Source organism: Adiantum capillus-veneris, chromosome 9 (genome assembly GCF_014529385.1).
Source record: "Adiantum capillus-veneris isolate H3 chromosome 9, ASM1452938v2, whole genome shotgun sequence".
Lineage (NCBI taxonomy): Eukaryota > Viridiplantae > Streptophyta > Polypodiopsida > Polypodiales > Pteridaceae > Adiantum > Adiantum capillus-veneris.
The window spans coordinates 89,791,379-89,810,585 of NC_140939.1; the positions used below are offsets into that span (position 1 = coordinate 89,791,379).

The 19,207-nt window shown below is 39.1% G+C and overlaps 1 pseudogene; it reads left to right on the forward strand.

Moving 5' to 3' along the window:
* The first annotated feature begins 16,813 nt into the window (after positions 1 to 16,813).
* On the forward strand, positions 16,814 to 18,591 carry LOC147450785 (metal tolerance protein 5-like; annotated as a pseudogene).
* Positions 18,592 to 19,207: the final 616 nt, after the last annotated feature.

Here is a 19,207-nt window from a genome sequence, read left to right on the forward strand (position 1 = left end):
TGGCTCCCATTATGTGTTGAGAAAGAAGTGCAGGTCATCATGGTGGCAGCAGATATCAAGCAACCAAGATACCAGGGGTTGGAGTCACTGGCTCCCATTATTGGCTACCTTTTGGAGGGCGAGTTTTCACAAGACTTCACAAAAACTCAAAAGAGGCGAATCATGAAGAAGGCAAGTTCTTATCTCTTCCTAGAAGGCTCTCTCTATTAAAGAGGGAAGGATCAAGTGTGTAAAAGAGTACCAACTATCAAGAAAATTCCAGACATTCTAAAAGGTTTGCATGAAGAGGCATGTGGTGGTCATTTTTCCCAAGACTTAATCGTGAAGAAGATTTTGCTTGCAGGGTATGTTTGGCCAAGCATGCATGTGGATGTCCAACATTGGTGTAAAAGCTATCACAACTGTCAGGTAAATGTAAATAGAAGGTTGGTGCATGGTCTAAGGCAGATAGTGCTTGCAAATGGACCCTTTGAAAAGTGGGACGTTGATGCTATGGGTCCTCTACCTAGAACAAAAAATGGTAAACTCTACATTCTAGTGGTTGTAGATTACATGACTAGGTGGGTAGAGGCTCAAAGTGTGGCAAGGGTAAATGAAAAAATAGTGAGTAGGTTTATCTACACTAATATTTGTTGTAGATTTGGCACATCGTTGGAGATTGTTTATGATAATGGTCCAGGGTTTAGGAAGGGTTTACTCATGGAAGTTTGTGAAGAGCTTCACATTCTCCATCTTCATAGTACACCCTACTACCCACAATCAAATGGTTTGGTGGAGAAGGTTAATGGTGTCATTGCAAGCATCATTGGAAAGATGGTGCAAAACAAGACAAAGTTGTGGGTTGAATTCTTGGATGGTGCCTTGTGGGCATATCGAACCACATACAGGGAGGCCACAGAGTTCATACAATTTCACTTGGTTTGTGGTCAAGAGGCTTTGCAACCAATTGAGCTCAACATTTCAACAATACAGCTTCATGGCAAAGGGGCACAAGATAATCAAGAAGCATGGATGGATTGACTTCTTACCTTGGCTGAGCTTGAGTGGAAAAAAGAATCAGCTTACGAGTGCTACAAGAGGAAGGCTATGCAAGCAAAGGAGAAGCTTGATAAGAAGGTCAAGGACAAGGGGATCAAGGAAGGTGGTATGGTGTTAAGGTATGACAATTGACTTGACAATAGGTTTGATGCCAAATTCAACACCAAATGGAAAGGTCCGTATGTGGTAAAAAAATCATATAGTTCAAGTTACTATCAGCTCATGGATTTAGATGGCAAGGAGCATGCTAAGAAGGTGAATGTGTATCGACTAAAACCCTAGCTAAGTCGCACTCTACCAAAGGACCTGCAAGAGCATCACCACAAAAGTTGTATCATCATGTAAGTCTTGTAGTTTGGTTTGTGTCAGACAAGGTGAAGAAGAGCTAAAAAGTGAAGATTTGATTGGCACAAAACACGAAACCACTCTCATCGGAAAATATGCCTTTTGATGGTATATGATTGTACTATCATCCTGGGGGAGGGCTAATTATAGCTATTTTTTGGCTATTTGAAATTGCCATAATGAGCTACCTCACCCTACAAAATCACTCAAACACTGTGGCTATCCTCACACTCTCACTGTACATAGGTGTGTGTGAGTTAGATATCTCCTTAAAACCCTCAGCTAGCTAGTCATTGGGCTAGTTGAGCCAAAAAATAAATAAAATCAATAAAATAAAATATATCATGACCCATTTGTGTGTAAATATTTCATTGTATATAGAGCCTAAATATAAGGAATTATCATAACTATTACGATAATTATTTAAATATTCCTATCTAGGTGTGCATTATTTGCCTATGTATGCTATGTACATTGACCATAATTTTTCTTACCATTCTCCATACTCTTTAATCCATATAGAAATATTTCCATGCAAACTGTTCTTATTTTTGGTGTGAATCCACTCCAAGAAAAAACCTCAAAAAAAAACCTTTCACCATCAGTCATTGCCTTTCACTAAATTCCTATTTTTTACATGTATTTTTCCTTGCCTCTTGTAAATAAATATACATCAATAAAAAACAAATGAGGACACTCCTCATTTGATTCTTTATATTTTCATATATTTATTTTTCATATATACAACTAACACTATTCTAGATTCCATGAATTGTTTATATACTAATATGTTTTTTTCATCATAATTATATATTGTATTTGTGCATAATCCACAACCATGCATGTTTTCAAACCTCTAGAAATCTATTAGGTCATGCTCTCATGCAAAGAGGGGCTCACCTTTGGAGCCTTATGAAAATTCAACAAAAGGGGGGCCACTAAAGACTTTTTTGTGAAGAAAAATAGGCATTTTGGTGGGATTTTTTATATCTATCTCCACTCCGAATTTAAAGTACTAACTAAAAGAAAAAATGTGGAACCAAATTGGAATTAATCACCTAAAAAATTTTGATAGTTTTTGGAGCTACCACCAGTGCGATAGGATTTTTTTAGTGGAATCCAGTCTGTCCACTTTTCTCACAAGTAACTCATAGTCTTCTCTCACCTCCTTTCCTACTTCCATACACACACTCATTTCTCTCTATTCCTCACTCAAACCTGCAATTTCCATATCTTTCTCTCACCCTCTTCACCATTAGCCTCCCCTCTCACACCCATAGCTCTCTTTTGAAGTTCTACCTACATCCACCATCTTCATATCTCTCTCTATTACTGTCATATTACAATTTTATTCTACCCTTTCAAGAATGCATAAAAAATCAGCAACCTAACCATAGTTAATCTCTTCAAAATGGGGGTTTTTAATCAACAAAACCCTCATTCTCTTTGTGGTGACTCAACTATGGTGGCGACGTGAAAAGAAAAAAGAAAAAGAACGGCGATCACTTTTGACAATCTACGCACGGGTGAATTCAAGATTCCTCAAGGATTCACCATCTCATACTGGTGAACAAGAAAAAAATCTATCAAGCAAAGTAAAGCTAGATTTTCATCTAGACAAGAACCTCCTCTCTTTTTGAACTTGGAAAAAATGTAGCCAACCACAGCTAGAAGATGCTCATGAATTCATTAGCATATCTGGAAACAAACAAGCATAATGCTGGGGAATCATTTCCACTGCCATTTGAATAAGTTCAAAGATCCTCATAGCTCAATTTCATGTGATAATAGTAAAAGGTGTACCAGACAATATTATGTTGGGAATGCCACTGGCCCAAAAGATTCTAAGCATACGAAGCTCAAACAAGATGTAGTGTTCAAAGACAACAAAGAATAAAGACTAGAATTGGTCATCAATGGAAGAAAGCACAAAATACACAAGTATAGTTCAAATGGAGATCAATGTCAAAGTATAGTTTATTGAAGATGTTTCATCTCCAACCAACAAAATTATAGAAGAGCTAGAAGCAAGTCAAGCAACAACAATTACAGTTCAAACACAGCAAACAACAACCACAAGAACTACTGAGCAAAAAATGCCATCAAAACTAGAAGTAAAGAAGATTGAGGGTACAAAAAACCAAGAAGAAATAGGAAGTCAAAAGATTGGTCACTCATTACCACTTGAATCAACGAATGAAAGTTCTAGTGGAAGAAAAAGTCTCAAATCACCTTCCATAGAGACCTAGCTAGATCATGACAAGACTATGGCAAAAGAAGGACAAGAGTATTCAAGAGAACCACCAATGAGGATAGCAATAGTTCTCAATAGTGCAAATGATGCTAGTGTTTGACGCAATGTTGTACTAGATAAAGCAGCAAAGTGCAATATGGTTGCAAAAAACATCCACAAAATACTAGAGATTACTCCATTCAAACATAATATCAAAGCAATCTCAGGTATGGCTGCAAGTCAAGGAGAAATGGATGCTACCGTTAGCATTCAAAAGCATGAAGAACAGGTAAATTCCCAAGTAAAGAATTCAAGAGGCATGCCTGTAGATGTCATTCTTGGACATCAATGGTTAGACTATCACAAAGCATATAGAGAAGGTATAATGTTAGACATCTTCTTTCAATCAAAAATCATGATAAAATACATGGAACGCGATCCATGTTTGACCTCATTTTGACATGGAACTTGGTCAGCTATTTATTGGTGCTATTTGAATGCAAATCCCCAGATTTTTTTGAGTTTGGATCACTTAAAGTTTAAAATCCCCAAGTTTTTGGTCGATTTGGCTCTTTGTTTTGAGTGTGATTTTAATTTCAATTTCTCCCTAAACTTTGATTTTCGCTGCTTCGAAGAAGCCTTTATTAGATTGTCTCAATTTCTACTCAAACTATCTTTGGGTTACATGGATCACGATCCAAGTTTCTCCATAGAAATGGATGAAACTTCTCAGATTGCTTTCTATGAGTTTAGTGATACCCTTGGGAACCAACTTGTTGAGTTTTGATCAGACTTCAAGTTTTTACCATCAAATTTCTTAAATGTGAGAGTTATGGTCTTTTTTGCCAAAATATGGCTTTCAACAATTTTTGCCATGATCTTTCAATCCATATTTGATGGTGGTAATTGCTACTTACCTTATTCCTAAGTACTAAAATGAATCTAGAAGCAAAAATAAACCAAATGGTACAAATTGAAAGCTACTAAGGTGTAAACGGAACGGGTAACAAAATCTTTTGAAAAGAAGGATCTAAATACAACTAGGCCACTCATCACCTAAGAATCAATCCTCGTCAAAGGTGCCAATGTTAGCGTTCGTTGCGGTAGACATCAATAGCATAGATATTTGGCACTAACATAATTTCAATACTTAGGGAAGTGACTTGGATGGTGCACGAAGATTATTTGAGGGTGTTGTTGGAATTAGGGTTGCAGAGAAATGCACACAGCTTGGAGAAGACGAAGGAAGCTCAAGGCACACAACTGAGAGTGTATTACTTAGTTTGCAATGGAAAGATAGATAGCCCTAGAGTGATGGGTGTATATACTATGCACGGGGGAAAACAACTCCTAAAGAGGGGAAAAATGCCCCGGCGGTCCTAGTGTGTTCACACACATCACTACCACATATATATGGTGACAAATCCCCCCTGGAGTGATGCGATGAACGAGAGCTGGCACATGAGTAAAGGGAAGTGCCATGCCCTAAGGACATGATCAGCCCACAAAGGGGAGTAAGCGCAAAGCTTTGCGGAAAACTTTGAGCTTCTCATGAGACAATGCCTTTGTGAAAAGATCTGCAAGGTTGTCCTGTGTTGACACATAAGCCAAGCTGACCTATCCTGCTAAGAGCCTTTCCCTGACATAGTGGTAATGCACCTCAATGTGCTTTGTGCGAGCATGAAAAACTGGGTTCCTCGCAACTGCCAATGCGCTCTGACTGTCAGTGTAGATAGTGTTTCCAGTGTCCTGTCCAACACCCGAATGAGCCATAAGGCGTCTGAGCCATACACACTCAACCGTAGCTGTGAAGACTGCCCTGTACTCACCCTCACAACTCAAAGTGGCCACAGTAGGTTGCTTCTTGCTCAACCATCATATACATGAACTGCCAAGCATGAAACAAAAACCACTTGTGGACACTCGCGTGTCAAAACAACCAGCCCAATCTGAGTCCAAAAACGTATGTAAATTTGGCGGCAATGATCCCCCCTTGGGATAAAACAAGCCAAGATGTAAAGTGCCACTAAGGTAGCGGAAAATCCTCTTGAGAGCCTACCAATGCTTAGACCCTTGGGCTATGCATAAATATGCTGACCTGTGAGACTGCAAACTAAATATCTAGCCTCGTGTTGCATACATAAATGAGGCAGCCAACAGTAGTTTGGTAAAGAGTGACATCAACAGGATCACCAGCATCATGAAGACTCAATTTCAAACATGTTTCCATGGGAGTGGCAATAGGTTTGAAATCCTCAAGTCCAAATTTACATAGCAATGTCTCTATGTAACTTTTCTGACACAAAGCAATACCACCATCACACTACTTAAACTGTATGCCCAAGTAATGATGCAACAGTCCCAAATCTTTCATCTTGAAAGTAGCATTCAAATCAGACTTAAATTCAGCAATATGTCTCTCATTTGGTCCAGTGATCAGCAAATCATCTACATAAAGAACCACAATGAGAAGTACATCACCCTCCCACTTTACATACAATGTGCTTTCTGTTGGACTATTACAAAAGCCTTGTTTGACCAAATGAGTGTCAGCTTTCTCATACCAAGCACGAGGAGATTGCTTCAACCCATACAAACCCTTCTTACATCTGCACACTTTGTCCTCTTGTCATTTTATGACAAAACCGCAAGGTTGCGTTACATAAACTTCCTCAAATATGTCACCATTCAAGAAAGAAGCAACAATGTCTGATTGATGTCATCCCAACCAAAATGAGCTGCCAATGCACATAGAAAACGCATAATAGTCATACGACATGTGGGAGAAAAAGTCTCTTCATAATCTATGTCTTTTTGCTGTGCATAACCCTTTGCAACAAGTCGAGCCTTATGGCAATCGATCTCACCATCCAGCTTGCATTTCAACTTGTAAACCCACTTTGTACCAATGGCCTTTTTTCCAGGAGGCAAATCACATAAAGTCCATGTGTCATTTTCTATAACTGCATCATATTTTGATTGCATGGTAGCCATCCAATTTTCTTAATTTTGTGCTTCATCAAAAGAGAGAGGTTCCTCAACATCATGTAAGCTAGACACAGCCAAAGCATAACAATATGATGCATAAGATGCATGGCGAGAGCCTGAACGAGTATGACTAGACCAAGGTGCATCCAATTTACTATCCCGCAATGTATGCACCAGCCATTTTGGCATACCTCTAGCCTACTCATTTTCAGCCCTTTCCTCATCAAGTACATCATCTACATCTGCATAAGTAATAGGCTGATCTGTAACATTTTTGGAAACCCCCATAGGCTATACATTTGCCTCATTGGAAATTACATTCAAACTTCCACCACTGAAAAGAGGCAACAAAGTGTCATAAATGTCATGTGAGCTTACATTATTGTCTCTAGTACATGACAGCAATGGCTGAACAGAATCTTCCACAAACACTACATCCCGTGAAATCAAAATACGCTTTGTTTGCGGATGATACAACCTGTAACCTTTGCTTTCAGCACTATAACCAGTAAAAATACATTTGAGAGCCTTATCATCCAATTTTTTGTGTTGTGTTTGTGGCACCAAAGCATATGCCAAACAGCCAAAAACACACATGTGCTCAATAGAAGGCTTTCTATCATGCCATGCTTCATATGGAGTAATAGATTGCAAAGCTTTCGTAGGACACCTATTAAGTACATAAGTAGCACACATGATGGCCTCAAGCCAAAAAGAATGCGGCAAAGCTTGACTTTTGACCATACATCTTGCCCTTTCCGTAAGTGATCTCTTTTTTCTCTCAGCAACACCATTTTGCTGAGGTGTCTAAGGCACTGTACATTGGTGTTTTATCCCACGACTAGCCAGAAATGCATTAAATTCATGAGACATATACTCCCCCCCTCGATCAGAACAGAGGGTGCCCATTGTACATTTCAAGACATTTTCAGCCATAGCCAAAAATTGTTTGAAGCACATAAAAACTTCGGACTTCTCTTTAAGCGGAAATACCCATGCATGCTTGGAGTAATCATCAATGAAAGTCATGAAGTACATGTAATTGCTCAACGACGGAGTTTGCATGGGCCCACAAACATCACTATGCACAAGCTACAACCTGCATGTGGCCCTAACTGAACCATCCTTTGGAAACTTAGAATGCTGTATTTCTCCCAAAATACCGCCTTCACAAACATGTTTGACAGGTGCTTCAAGAGGCGACAAAGAAGCAACCGTATCAGATTTCTACAAACGCAACAAACTAGCAAAATTCAGATGCCCAAAACATGCATGGCACAGTTTTGCATCTGAAATAGCCCTTGAATCTGCAATTGCATTTGCAATTTTTTTTCTGCACTTGTCATACAAAGTGAGCTTATACAGCCCACGGCACAAAAGCCCAGATGCAACAATTTCATCACCAAAATTGAGATCATGAGTTGTACATCTGTCATCCACAAATTTGACTACAAGTCCAAGTCTAGCAAGTGCAGATACAGACAAAAGATTCTTCTTGATCCCAGGTACATAAAGTGCATCAATAAGTGTAAAAGAACTGCCATTGCAACAGTAAGCACAATCTTTCCAACTCCCTAAACCGGGTAAGAGGCATTGTTGGCACAAGTGACTGAATTCCCATGAGGGGCAGACTCGAGAGAGGTGAAAAATTCATGATGTGAGGTATTGTGCTTTGTAGCACCACTATCAAAATACCACACATGTGAATCTGAGAAACTGACATGCATGCATCATGGACAACAGGATTGTAAGTACACTCTACACTAAAAGCCCATTCTGCATCAACATCAGCATCACAGTCTCCTTTCATAGAAGACTCAAAAATGGCTGCATTTGTAGTGGAACCAGCATTTGCAGTGGAACCATTCTCTTTCTTCTTAGCCTATTTGGCCTTCAACTTAGGACACTACTTGATCAAGTGATCATTAGATTTATAATAATGGCAACGCATCTTCTTTTTTCCCCTATCACCAAAATTTCCAAACGATTGCTACAAGCAGAAGCATTAGGAACAAAAAAATTTCCACTCGCAGCATAACCATAAGAAGTGGCTGCATTGATGTTACCACCCTTTCTTTGAGAATCAATAAAATCCTGTTCAACTGCACGTTGCCTAGTCCTGTTTTCTTTTGGAAAGTGACTCTTGCAACAACAATGTGCATAATGCATCAAACTTGACAACTTTAGGATTTCCTTGGGTCATAAGTCTCCAAGTACTAGCAAAAGTCTTGTAAGAATCTGGTAAGGCATCAAGAACAGTCTGCACAAGGGAACTGTCTGAAATGACTTCACCTGCAGAAATAAGTTGCTCATTGATATCCTTGATACCAGCAAGGAAAGTGTCCATATCATCTTCCTCATGCATAATCTTCGATTCCATCTCTTTACGTAGTAAAGCAATTTTAGCCTCATTGCAGCTTGCATAAAGACCTGCTAGAATATCCCAAGCCTGTTTTGCAAATTTTGCTGAACAAATGTGAGGAACAATGGTGCACTTCACAGACAACGCAATCAATGCATGAGCATGCGCATCCTTTACATCCCAACGACTTGTTTTGCCGCATGCAAAGCAACTCTAATAGCAGCAATCCTTGCAGCAAGACCTGCAACATCCTCAACATTGCCTACATCCTCTGAACCAGGACGTACATCAATGCCATGCACAATATTCCAGATGCCCTTTGACACAAGAACATGTTGCATCATATAAGCCCACATAGGGTAATTGTCCCCATCCAACCTATCCTCAGCAGCAAACATCTTGAACACATATGTGTTGTTGTCAGCCATGGTAAATGCTGCACCTAATGTGAAAACTGCCCGAAAAGAGGAGAAACAAAGCAGGAACAACACGTGCTATATAGCACAAACCGTAGAAGACTGTAAGGCACCTATTATGCAGAAAATGGCACTGACAGAAATTCTACACTAAATGGAGAAATTGCCTGTGCAGACTTGTCTGTAGTGGAAACAGCGGCCGAAATGAGCCCGAACCAGAAATCTGAGCAGATTGAGCTCTACAAGCAATCCCAAAAAAAAAATTGAGCTGCGAATGCTTGCCAAAAGCTCACTGAAATCAAAGAAAGTGAGCAGGCGTGAGTTGGAGCTGCTGGCAACTAAGCCCGGGAGGATGCAACCTGCTCTGATACCAATTGTTGGAATTAGGGTTGCAGAGAAACGCGCTTAGCTTAGAGAAGATGAAGGAAGCTCAAGGCACAAAACTGAGAGTGTATTACTTAGTGTGCAATGGAAAGATAGATAGCCCTAGAGTGGTGGGCGTATATACTATGCACGGGGGGAAAAACCTCCTAAAGAGGGAAAAAATGCCCCGGTAGTCCTAGTGTGTTCGCACACATCACTACCACATGTATATGGTAACAGGTGTCAACCTCAAGATGTGAACCTAGTAAGCTAACCTATCAACACAACAAGCAAATCATGAGTCTTTGTATGAAAACCTACTTACGTTCTATCTCGCCGCTCTAGGTTATCATGTCACTTCATTTACTAAACAAACTCGGATCGTCATTGATCTTTAGGGGAAGCTATATACGCCTAAGGGAACTAATCGTAAAAGTCTAGAGGGCATCTTCCAAGGTACCAAAATCCCAATTCATCATGGTCTAAGTCATGAAAATTGCAACATAACAGTCTAGATAGGTCTCCCTAAGGTCTAACAACACTTTCTCATGGTCAAAATGTCATAAAACAACCATTTAGGCACTCAAATCTGTAGATATAGCTCACAGACATGTAGTTGCGAACCATACAAAAATTGTAAATGATTATACTTAACTGAAAGAGAAAGAGAAAAGGAACATAATGCACTTTGCAAAATCGAATTTTGATTATCACATCTTCAAAAAATTTGATAACAAGTTGTTGTTGAGTGGTTGGCTCACACTCTAAGCTCTTCAAAACTTAAGATAATGTTACAAAGTTGTGTTCAAACTGAAACCATTGAGCTTTATACCTAGGTCTTTTATGGCCAACTCACATGGCTTTGGGCTCATGACAAAAGAATACAGCTCAGAGTATAAAAAGGCACTTTTTAAGAGACGAATATGTTTTAACATGCCTACATGATATTCACCTTGTTTTGACTCAAATTAATGATTAAGTTTAGATGGTCGTGTAATAGTTCATTATCTTTGCAAAGAAAATGAGTTGACATTTTTGTAAGGTCTCTGATCCCAACCAAAAAGAGCACCCTTGTACCATGAAATGATCATAATGGAAAAAAGTTACTATTTTTAGTAGTTTTCCGAATTCTGTCAGTGCCATGATGTTTAGAATTTTATAAATCTTCAAAATGTGAATTAAAATAATTTTTGTGAAAATTTTCCAAATATAGGAAGTTTTTGGTCACCCGACCCGTTTAGTTTCGACCGTCTTGAAAATCTGCACCCGTACCTCGAATTTGAAAAAAATACATTTTCGAACCCCGGGGGACTGCTAAATACGGCAGGTACTCGGTCTAGTACGCCTTAATTAGAGCTCAGTATAGCAATTTACGGCATCAAAATCCGACTCGTATGGCCCATTTTAGCTTAAAACCAATTTTTCATAAAATTGTCCGGGGAGGCACCAGGGGCCCGGGGCTGTGTGGGAACAGGTTCCTGGCCACTCCATACCAGCTTTAGCAACTAGGGGCCGCCCTCTTGCCTTGTGGGAGTCTTTGGGAAGTTTCCAAGCTTGCAACTAAGTGTGAGAACCAGTTAACTAAACCAATTGGACACTTGGTGGGTAGGCAACTAGACTCTCCATGCAAGGACTGAGTGCTCACTCAGATGCTTATAGCAGCACAAATCGATTTTTCAGCTTGAGGAGGCCTATTTAAAGGCATGCACACACACACACACCCATGCTCACACACACACACCCAGTACACATACACACACACACCTACACACACCTTGGGGAGGTGCTGTCGGCACACACACAGTTTTTGAAGGAGAAGTAAGGAGGGAGGTGCTACCGAAATTCTCATCTTGAGGATTCATTGGATCAAAAAAATCAGAGGATTCTCAGCCCCTAATCACGGTAATCATGGTTTAATTACTGCTCTTCTTAATTCTCATCTTTATTCTCCAAATTCCTTAGCTACTATGCTTAATCCTGGCTATAATTACCTATAGTAGCTGCTCTCTAAATCTCCATAGCTATACTCCATTACATAATCATCATTCAATTAGCTAAATTATGAAGCCATTCATCATCCTTAACCAAGGATTAATGCATGATTAGGAAAGATTCTCTCTCTAGGCAGCATAGTTAATAAATTGTTAGCCAGTAATAGTGTAGATTTGATGAAATTCATTCTTTTACCACTCAATAGTGTTGTAATTAAATTAGAATCAATCTTCTCCCACATTAAAATGTGATTAAGGCTGAAAATTAATCCGTCATTAGGCCATTAAGAAGAGAATTTTATGTCACACATGCCTGCGGCAATTCTGCATCTTCATATTGCTCTAGGAAAATGAATGAGCTTGCTTACTTCATCTCTTTCGTGAATCAATTAGTAAAATTCTAAATTTCTTAATCATCTAAGCCAAGTAATTAACCTTAGAGCCATTTCCCATAGGGTAAGTAAGGAATTACCCATAAAATTGCTAGGTCTCGAAGGAAAAATCTAATCTCTTGCCTAAGGAGGATTCTTTAATATTTCTAATCTGCCATTTGGTTGTTATGATGCTCTCAGATTTTAGCTCTTTTCTTCAAGTTTATCATTTAAAGTAGTGAGTAAAATGGCCCCGGTTAAGAGAACTCGCTTTGGTGGAGCCCACGACCGTGAGGTGGGAACAAGCAATGTGAATGGGAAAGGAAAAGCTCCCATGGACGAGCAAGCACCGGCCATCTCACGGGCCATTGATGAAGAAATGGAAGAGGTAGGTCACAATTTTATTCAAGTTGTTTAATTAAACATTGCACACGTTTAGCTAGGAAAGAACATATCCCCAAACATGTTGGAGAAATCCGACGGAAACCTCGGCATTTGAATTCAATTGTATATTAAAGTTAAGTAGGAAAGAATGGTTGATGGATATACTGTTTGCAATACGAAAGAATGTTTGCTAGGGAAAATTTAGCTCGGCATGTTCATTCTACTTCCAATGTTGAACTAGTCTTAATCCCCCTCCTGATCACAGGGGGCAGAGTTCCTGGTTAAGGGCTCTTGAATCCACGACTGCTGGTTAAGCGGTGGATACCCACGACTGATGGTTAAGCGGTGGGAATGTCCATGTCCTGCTTTCTATGTGGTGGACATACCTAGTTGTATGGGCAGCTAGGCAACAACGGGAGGAGTAAACTCTTGCTAGAGGGGGGATGTTGTACCTCCAGAACATTGGAATTTTAATAAATAAGTTTGAGTAGAATTTTTACTAGAACTCTCTCTTGGTGCTGCTGTGCAATACTGATTGAAGGGTTGTCTTAACAAACTTGTGAATTGGAATTTAACCAAGGAACTTTTATGTTGAACAACCACTGTGTTAGTAATTAGGGCACACAAGGAAGTGTGAGTGTGGGGGTGGAAAGTGGGGGCTTGGCTCAGGTTGCCAATGCCTATGAGAAGGGTGGTCCCGATTGGTCGGGAACTCTCAGTCCCCATAGTGTTATAAATCGACGTTAGTATTACTCATTGCCCCTAGAGCGGCGAAGTCTCAAGTGTACGTGCCTCTGAAACATGGGGAAAAAGGCACTCGAGGTTTCTCTTCTCTTGGAAGGTGGGTCGTAGGATCGCTAAATAGGTTAAGTACGCTTCCCCTGCGAGGTGGAGCTGGATCTCGATGCTAGTAGGCTTGAACTCGACTCACCTTGTGATGAGAGATCGTCCGCTAGTTGAACCCTGAACCACTTTGTTTGCTTCCACTTTAGATCTAGTGGCCACCAGGTTCACCATCAGATCCGCCGTTTGATACGACGGGGTGGGGACCTCACAATTTTTTTATGAAATCTTATTTAGTTTCTCTTTAGATTTTTTTAAGAAAATTACTTTCTTTCTTTAGTTCATAAGATTTCCTTTTCTCATTCATGTGTGTGTGTGTGTGTGTGTGTGTGTGTGTGTGTGTGTGTGCGAGTTATCCCTACCCAAGAAGCGAATTCTGCATGTGAACAATGCTTATCTTAAGCATGATCAATTTTGCACTATGATTGAGGATGCCATTCCTCCTTCGTCATCTCAAATGCTCCTTGGTGTAGACATAGATTGATGCAATTCATCAACACTTCCTCTCTTGATGAGACTCAGGTGGTTGAGTTGTTATCTACTTGCACCTTATTACAACATAATGATGAGAGGAAACTGGCTAAATGGCAGACTCAAGCTTGTCAACAAGCTTTAGGTTGTGCTTCTAAGCAATTCTTCTAGGCAATCTCAAGCTATCGAAAGAATCAAGCTTTCATTGGGAGAGTGAAACCCCTCCTTACCGAAGCTGTGGCTTAGGTTCTACAGTCTCATTTTGGAAAGATCTTTGAGGCCCCTTTACATCCTACATACGAAGCTTTCCAAGTGCGTCGCTCGTTCCTTTCGCATGATACTCCCATCCTTTCAATTCAGTAGGCTCAAGACTTGGAGGTTTCTTTTACTGAGTCGCAATTGTATAGGAGTCTGCTTGATTTGGGCCGTTGGAAAGCACCTAGTTGGGATGGTCTTACTGTGGTTTTCTTGTGGTTCTGGGATTACTTGAAGTTGCCACTATTGATAATGATGAATACGGCCTGGGAGCAGTAGCAAATGCCTTCCTTCTAGAAAGAAGGCTCCTAAAGTTGATACGTAAGCAAGCACTATGTGAAGAGTTCTCTCATTGGCGACCAATTACGCTCATGTCTGTGGTATATAAATTAATGGCTAAAATGAACGTTATTTGTCTCAAGGGATTTCTGCATGAAAGCCTGCATCAATCTCAATATGGCTTCATCCCGCGTCGTCAAATTTATGATAATCTGGCCAATATCATCATAGGCATGGAATATGCAAAATATACTGAACAAGATGTATTGGTCATGCAAGTTTAAAATGATCAGACTTTCTTGAAATGGAGGAAACTTGATCAGACTTTCTTGAATGTTAACTGATCATGAATGTTGAAGAATGTTTATTGAATCAAGCTTTAAAATGCAAGAAATGTAATGCCATGTGAAGTTGTGAAATGAAAGGTGAAATAAATAGAACTAATTAATATATGTGTGTGTAGAATTTATTAGAATTGTGCAAGGTGAAGCTTCACTTTAGCATTCTTAAACTATGTGTTTGTGTGTGTGTGTGTGTGTGTGTGTGTGTGTGTGTAAAATTTGCACAACCGAGAACAAGGTAACAAGGGTAAGAAAAATTGCACATAATCCATGAGAATGCACTGGACAATTCTGAGATGTACGTGTAGTGGCCAAGTGAACAATTTCCAATAATGCAACTTCCAATGCAGACATTGAAGTACCCAATCCAATTATATTGATCAGTTAACATTCAAGAAAGTCTGATTAAGTTTCCTCTTCACAAAGAAAAAACCGAAAATACGGCACATACTAGCAAAATTTTTGAGATTTGCAAAATGTTTGGACGAATTTCTCACATATTTCATCCATTTTTCTTTTGTTTACCATGGTTTGCAGCAGCAGCTAGTCTCGATTTTCAATCGGCTCAAGACTAAGTTGATGCAATCCTTTCCCAAACACTGATACCAGTTTAAACAATTCTATCAGTCTCTTATTGTTTTTGAAAGCTGTAGTGACTCTTTCACTTGTTTATTGGCACTGCCGTAAGGCAGGGTCTATAGGGAGGAAATTTGCTAGCATGGCCATAGGGGATCAGGCCAATGGGGAGTGGTCGAGTAAGGGGGTGTTTTTTGGGTGGAGGGCATGCATGAAATTTCTATTTTTGTTCCATGTGGGTGTATTTTGGGCCTGTGTATTTTTCTTTGCTGCAGCAGGTGATAGCGAGGTTGCTGTTTTTGAGCCAATTTTAGCTCTTCTATGATTTTTTTGGTGGCTTTCATGATATCCAAATGCAGTTTTTATTTTCTATGTCGCATATTGTAACATAAAGCTAATATTTCTTGAGTTTTGGGGCACCTAATACCCTATTTTGCATAGTAGACAACGATGGTTGATTTTTTCAATTATAGAAGAAAATGAAACATTCTAGTATATCAAATATAGCTTTTTCAATATTGTTAGTTTCTTGTGACAACTACATGCATTTTGTAGGTAGTAACCATACCTAGTCATAAGGATCAATTTTAGGTAGATATTGAATAGTTTCTATGGGATTCTACTACTCATAATGTTGAACCCAGTTTTTTCATGTTTGTTGTATTTAGCACTTCATATTTGTCCCCAAGATTCCCCTTGGTAAGAGATATAATATTCTTTTGACATGCTCCATGGCTCCTTATGAACCTAAAGGACAATAGGGAACTAAGAAAACATGCATACATTATTTGTATTTAGCGTGGCTATAGAAACTTTGATGATAGGTTTGCAGAATGGTAAAAATTCAACTTTTTTATACCTATTTCTTTTGGGAAAACAAAAAATAGTGAGTGAGAAGCAATCATATGTTCTGATCACCAACCCATTGAAGTTAACTAGGGAATTTATCTCAAGTCCTACAAAAATCCCTAATCTTATTTTTATGCAACAAAACGTAAGAAATGACTGTTTTGATGAAAATGTAATGGTCCATCAACTTTGGAGGCTTGGTGTGACCAAAAGATGAGAAATTTTACAAGTTTCTTATTTTTTACATGTGTAGTAGTCCTTGAACTATAACCTCATAAAAGGATTTTACAAAATGAGTGGATCTACAATGGTTTTGGAGGTTTTTTTCAAAACCCTGAAAGGACACTTTTATGTCTACCAACCTAGTGTTAAGAAAGAGAAAGTGAAGAACGTATTTGTATTGCCATGTGCAATAGTTGAATCAACCACTACATAGCGGGTACGTGCCAATGTGTTAACTTGAGTATCAAGGGGCCTGATTTTGTCATTTTTGATAATTACGTTGGGCTTCTTCTCATGTGTGGATTACATGTGCATGCGTACATGGGCCTGTTCATCATGTTGTAAATTTCATATTTGGACCTAGCTTACTGTTGTTTCATCTTGATGGCCAAGATGATAGCACAGTATGTAGGGGCTTTTACTTTTTACAGATGTGCGATCTTGGGCTTTCTTCAGATTAAGTAACAGATTTTTGTACAGGCCACAGAAGCAGAGATAGCTGTCACAACAAAATGGGAAACATTTGCGATAAATATCTCAAATTTGGCTAACTTTTCTATCTTTGCTGCCACAGTTTTTGTGGCAACTGTGAGTGGTTCACTCGCTGCCCCACTCTTTCCGGGACCTTATGTCTGGACGTATACTCTGGTTCACATCCATGAAAATGCGCAAACCAAACCCACACACATATCCAATTGGCAAGCATCACATGCAGCCTGTGGGGTAAGGCTTTCTACACAGCTATCTTTCACCTCAATCACATACTTGCTTCTCTGCTGAGTGTTGATTGGTTCCAGGGTATTCTTGTGTTCTCAACAGTGATGGCATCTTTGGGTCTTCAAATTGCAATCATCTCAATTGAGAAGCTCATCATGAAGGCAAGTGCTTATGAGAATTTGCAAGATTGTAGGTGACATTTATCAGACCATTTATTAAGAGGGTCTCCTTGTTTGAGGAAAAGCAAGTAGACTTGGAAGGCCACAAGGGTTACTTGGTGATTGTGATAATGGGTGTTTCTATAGTTTTCATGTTTGCATTGGCTATATACTACTAGACTTTTAAAAGCAAGCTAGTCAAAGCCTAAGCTGATGACCACTTTTTTTATGGGCTTGGCCTTGCATCTGCAATTCTGACAACGAAATTTTGATTGTGGATTGATCCTTTGGGTGCTTTACTGGTATGTTTTATTTTGATAAAAGGGCCACTTGTTTGAGCCATTTTCAGACAATGCCTTAGTTGAAAGTAACTAGCTTGAATGTCTTAGCCTTTTGGACTTCAATGTGTAAGGTCTTCAGTTACCAAGCACCTTTTATTTCTTGTTTTAGAAGCCTCTGAAAACTCTGTTTTCAGAATTTTATTTCCCTACTTATATCACTTTCTGTACGTTATGCTAGTTATGTTTAGGAAAAAAATGCCAAAATACCTGTCAAAAAGAATTAACTATGCAAAAATAGGAGCAAATCTAGGAAAGATTGGCACTAGGGTATATTAGAGATTTTTGAAATTTGAGGACTTTACACAAATTTCAGGAGAGAAATCTATCTTTGATTGTCTTGGATAAAACTTTTTGCCACCAAACTCACAAATAGAGGCATTTGCGTCTACAAATAATGAATCATTTCATTTTGATAGTCCACAACACCTACTACCATCTAAAATCCTACTTCTACCATCTTTGATTGAGACAACCAATCTTTCTATGAAGATTGCAAAGAAAACTGTCTTAAGAAATGTTTGTGACACTAACAAGGGGTATTTTGGGATTTTAAAAAAAAATTCAAGGGCATTTTGGGAGTTTTTGGCAAAATATGAGGGAAATTTTGAATTCTGTGGGGTATTTTCGGAATATCCACAAATTTCAGTAGTATTTTGGTTTTTTTTTCTCTTCTTTATTGGTGTTTTCAGCTTCTCTTCACCTATTACAGCTTGCCATCTATACCTTCTTATGTTGGATTGGAAAGATTCGGAAAAATATAAGGTTATCAGTAGGGAAGAAGACAACTCCAGAAATCTTGCAGAAAATAACGTATGTATGCTGGAATTTCGAGAAGCATATTCAGCAAATTGATACTGTGAGGGCCTATTCATGCGGTGGAGAGTATGTAGCAGAGGTGGACATTGTGCTGCTGAAGGAAATGCAGTTGGGTGAGTCGCATGATATTGGAGAAGGTCTGCAGGATAAATTGGAGTCCCTCCCTTTTATTGAGCGTGCTTTCGTCCACGTTGATTATGAGGTCTCTCACAGGCCAGAGCATTCTACGTAAAGTATGTTTGCGAGGTAGCATATGTACTTTAACAATTCGGTGTACCCTATGCTTGAGTGCTATTTGCAATCAATTGTATTTGGGGCTACCTGCACTCCACATGCCTAATTTGGTCGCAGGACTTGGATCTGACATGGAAGATTTTCTATCTGGTCAATCGACTTTACAAAGGAAATTTATAATATGTGTGGTAAATTGCATGTCAAGTTGGTGGTTATATCTGCTTTTGTTGTTGAGCAGATACCTGCTTTAGTTCGCAGCAGTGGTATTAATTTCAAGTTCTGTCAAACAATAATATGTTGCATTGTTTGTTTCTGAATCATGGATAGTGTAAGAAACCTAATGATGAAAAAAAGGTCTTTTAGATGCATTTTGATTGTTGATTATCTCCTCATTCAAGCTTAACTGCCTTAGTGATAAAGAGGGACGAATGGTGCAGAAATTGTCTTATAGTCCATGTTGAAGAGAGTAAAGTTGGCATTATTTTCGGCCAGTATTATGCTCAACTATCTTGGTCTTGAGACCTATGAGGAGTTTGAGGTCAAGAAAAACTATCATGGTGCACTAGACGTTTTAGACAAATTCTCACAATAATTCCCACATTGCGAGTAACCTC